Source organism: Coregonus lavaretus, assembly GCF_964263955.1.
Source record: "Coregonus lavaretus genome assembly, chromosome: 3".
Classification (NCBI taxonomy): Eukaryota; Metazoa; Chordata; class Actinopteri; order Salmoniformes; family Salmonidae; genus Coregonus; species Coregonus lavaretus.
Genome location: NC_139990.1, coordinates 3,167,009 through 3,172,064, shown reverse-complemented (window position 1 = coordinate 3,172,064; position 5,056 = coordinate 3,167,009).

Sequence of the window (5,056 nt, the reverse complement as noted above, 5' to 3'; positions counted from 1 at the left end):
TCAAGCCACGGAGCTGGAGGGGAGGACCGAGCTGGCCGGGAGGATATGGGACATAGAGAGTCAAAGGATGCAGAAAGGGAGGAGAGGAGGGTTGAGGAGGCAGAATCAGGAGATTGGAGGCAGAAGGATTGAGCAGAGGGAAGAGATGATAGGATGGAAGAGGAGAGAGTAGCGGGAGAGAGAGAGCGAAGGTTGCGACGGCGCATTACCATCTGAGTAGGGGCAGAGTGAGTAGTGTTGGAGGGGAGATACAAAGTAGTGGTCGGAGACATGGAGGGGAGTTGCAGTGAGATTAGTAGAAGAACAGCATCTAGTAAAGATGAGGTCAAGCGTATTGCCTGCCTTGTGAGTAGGGGGGGGCGGTGAGAGGGTGAGGTCAAAAGAGGAGAGGAGTGGAAAGAAGGAGGCAGAGAGAAATGAGTCAAAGGTAGACGTAGGGAGGTTGAAGTCCCCCAGAAATGTGAGGGGTGAGCCATCCTCAGGACAGGAACTTATCAAGGCATCAAGCTCATTGATGAACTCTCCAAGGGAACCTGGAGGGCAATAGATGACAAGGATATTAAGCTTAAATGGGCTAGTGACAGCATGGAATTCAAATGAGGAGATAGACAGATGGGGCAGGGGAAAAATAGAGAATGTCCACTTGGGAGAGATGAGGATTCCTGTGCCACCACCCCGCTGACCAGATGCTCTCGGGGTATGCGAGAACACATGGTCAGACGAGGAGAGAGCAGTAGCAGTAGCAGTAGCAGTAGAGTAGCAGTGTTTTCAGTGGTAATCCATGTTTCCGTCAGCGCCAAGAAGTCGAGGGACTGGAGGGTAGCATAGGCTGAGATGAACTCTGCCTTGTTGGCAACAGAACGGCAGTTCCAGAGGCTGCCTGAGACCTTGAACTCCACGTGGGTGGTGCGTGCAAGGACCACCAGGTTAGAGAGGCAGCAGCCACTCGGTGTGAGGCATTTGTATAGCCTGTGCGGAGAGGAGAGAACAGGGATAGACAGAGGCATAGTTGACAGGCTGCAGAAAATGGCTACAATAATGCAAAGGAGATTGGAATGAGATTAACTAAACATCTGGGAAAGGAGAGAGCGGGGCCTCCCTCACCACAACACCCAAATATAACTCTCCCAACTTCCACTTCAGAAACTATAATTGTTGTAAACTACAGCAGTTCAATGTTTTCTAGGAATAGACTAACTTAGTTTATTCAGCTAGCTAACTAGGTACAGTATTCTTCCGTGAATTTCGTCCAGGGCACCTAGTCATAAGATGCATAGTTAGCATACTAGCTAGCCATTGCTTTCAGACAAAGAAGAAACCCCTCCTTTCACGGCACGAACACACAGAGAGAGCCAAACTAACGTTAACTAGTCACCCATGTCCCGAATTTCTTGAACGACTCTGGGTACCAATATGTAAAAAATAAATTTAAAAAAAACACAAATGTAGGTTATGACTTACCCCTAGCAGCTACTGTTAGCTAGCCAAGTGCAGAGCTAGCCACTGAATTGACTCAGCCAGTTCGCGTCTGTTCGCTAGGTCGTTCCAGCTATTGTTTACTAGTTGCTATCCAGGTAGCAACAAGCTAGCTAAATTTCAAGCACAGTAGCCACTTACTACCTAACGTTAACGGTTCAGACAATGAGGTTAGAAAACAGCTGAATGGTAGGCAATTATTGTATGTAATTATTGTAGGCAGCCAGCTGGCGTAATTACAGGCACTCTCAGGCGTGAAACAACTATACCGTTGCTAATAGTTGCCAGTAGCTATCCGCCAGCTAGTCCAGGTAGTGGGTTAGCCAGCTAGCTTCGTGCTTCACCGGGCTCAGCCGAATACAATACTAACCTACAATAATTACATACAACAACCCACGATAACTACCTACAATACCTAACTACAATCTAAATACATAGTTTAAGCCTTACTCGACAAAGCCCAAACTATGTATAAAGCCAAGCTTACCCGACGACCTTACCCGACGATATACAGTGGGGGAAAAAAGTATTTAGTCAGCCACCAATTGTGCAAGTTCTCCCACTTAAAAAGATGAGAGAGGCCTGTAATTTTCATCATAGGTACACGTCAACTATGACAGACAAAATGAGGAAAAAAAATCCAGAAAATCACATTGTAGGATTTTTTATGAATTTATTTGCAAATTATGGTGGAAAATAAGTATTTGATCAATAACAAAAGTTTCTCAATACTTTGTTATATACCCTTTGTTGGCAATGACAAAGGTCAAACGTTTTCTGTAAGTCTTCACAAGGTTTTCACACACTGTTGCTGGTATTTTGGCCCATTCCTCCATGCAGATCTCCTCTAGAGCAGTGATGTTTTGGGGCTGTCGCTGGGCAACACGGACTTTCAACTCCCTCCAAAGATTTTCTATGGGGTTGAGATCTGGAGACTGGCTAGGCCACTCCAGGACCTTGAAATGCTTCTTACGAAGCCACTCCTTCGTTGCCTGGGCGGTGTGTTTGGGATCATTGTCATGCTGAAAGACCCAGCCACGTTTCATCTTCAATGCCCTTGCTGATGGAAGGAGGTTTTCACTCAAAATCTCACGATACATGGCCCCATTCATTCTTTCCTTTACACGGATCAGTCGTCCTGGTCCCTTTGCAGGAAAACTGCCCCAAAGCATGATGTTTCCACCCCCATGCTTCACAGTAGGTATGGTGTTCTTTGGATGCAACTCAGCATTCTTTGTCCTCCAAACACGACGAGTTGAGTTTTTACCAAAAAGTTCTATTTTGGTTTCATCTGACCATATGACATTCTCCCAATCCTCTTCTGGATCATCCAAATGCACTCTAGCAAACTTCAGACGGGCCTGGACATGTACTGGCTTAAACAGGGGGACACGTCTGGCACTGCAGGATTTGAGTCCCTGGCGGCGTAGTGTGTTACTGATGGTAGGCTTTGTTACTTTGGTCCCAGCTCTCTGCAGGTCATTCACTAGGTCCCCCCGTGTGGTTCTGGGATTTTTGCTCACCGTTCTTGTGATCATTTTGACCCCACGGGGTGAGATCTTTCGTGGAGCCCCAGATCGAGGGAGATTATCAGTGGTCTTGTATGTCTTCCATTTCCTAATAATTGCTCCCACAGTTGATTTCTTCAAACCAAGCTGCTTACCTATTGCAGATTCAGTCTTCCCAGCCTGGTGCAGGTCTACCATTTTGTTTCTGGTGTCCTTTGACAGCTCTTTGGTCTTGGCCATAGTGGAGTTTGGAGTATGACTGTTTGAGGTTGTGGACAGGTGTCTTTTATACTGATAACAAGTTCAAACAGGTGCCATTAATACAGGTAACGATTGGAGGACAGAGGAGCTGTCACGATCGTCTTGTAGCGAAGTAGACCAAGGCGCAGCGTGTGAAACAAACATGACTTTATTTAATTAAAGTAACAAACAAAACACGATTCGTGAAGTCCACGGTTAAACATACCGACACGGAACAAAAACCCACAAACACAAAGTGAAACACAGACAGTTAAGTATGGCTCCCAATCAGAGACAACCAGCAAACAGCTGACACTCGTTGCCTCTGATTGGGAGTCACTTAGGCCAACACAGAAAACAACAACCTAGAACACCCAACCTAGAAACAACCCACACAGAACGAACACACCCTGGCTCAACATACAGAGTCCCGGAGCCAGAGCGTGACAGGAGCCTCTTAAAGAAGAAGTTACAGGTCTGTGAGAGCCAGAAATCTTGCTTGTTTGTAGGTGACCAAATACTTATTTTCCACCATAATTTGCAAATAAATTCATTAAAAATCCTACAATGTGATTTTCTGGATTTTTTTCTTCTCAATTTGTCTGTCATAGTTGACGTGTACCTATGATGAAAATTACAGGCCTCTCTCATCTTTTTAAGTGGGAGAACTTGCACAATTGGTGGCTGACTAAATACTTTTTTTCCCCACTGTATCTTCCACTTTGACATTACAGAGTATTTAGTGAAGAATGTTGACAAAAAGTGACAATTAAATACATTTTAATCCCACTTTGTAACACAATAAAATGTAAAGAAACTATAACACAATAAAATGTAAAGAAACTATAACACAATAAAATGTGAAGAAATCCATGGCATCATCTTCAAGTGGACAGAATAATGCAGACATATTGTAATTCACCACACCACCATCTCAGGCTTCAGAACACAGTCCACATAGGAATGTGTAACATTGCTTATTTATTCTGAGGAAAAACTCTTATCTCCATAGAAATCTTCACTCCCAGACCAGCTCCTTTCTGGAACCTACATCAGTGAAGCCCTATCTTTGCTTGATTTAATTTTTTTACCATCGCGAACAACAGAGGAAAGTATGCAGGCAAAGTAATACGTTATGGAGAAAACATGTTGTACGTGGTTTATGAGGTTCAAATCTTACCTTTCTGGTTTGCAGTTATCCAAGTGAATCGTCAGGTTTTTACTTTGTTTTATTTTTTGTCAAATTTACGGTAACTACGGATACTTGATTTCCTCCCCTGGGCTTCGGATCCATGTTAAACATGTTAATGATCGGTTTGTGGTTAGCTGCCTGAGTGATCAGGCCCCAACATCTGGTGGGATGACAATGTGTTTGTTGTGATTACCAGGCCAGGCAAGCAGGCCTCTTAGTTTATAGGGCCTATATACTGACTTCTTTCAGACCTTAGTGTCTTATAGAATGACAACCTAACTGACTAATGTCTGTGTCTGTCGTTTCCTAGACCTGAGGCCATGTTCCGGATGATTCTACTGAGATGGGCCTTTCCTTTAGGTGGTTGGATCTGATCCAGACATGTCCTGTGGAGGTGAAGAAAGTGGTGGAAGAAGAGGAGGAGAAGCAGGAGAACTATCATTCTGACTCTAATCTGGATGTATGGACTGTAGACAGACACCATTGTCTTACGTCAGACAGTGCGACTCTGTTCACACTTGGTTGAACTAACATCGTACAGGAGGAGTGTTGCGTAGGAGTGACGCCACCTATTGGACTCAGAACAGAAGACAATGCTGTAGCCAGACAGCTGTAGCTGGCAGTGTGTGTGTGTGTGTGT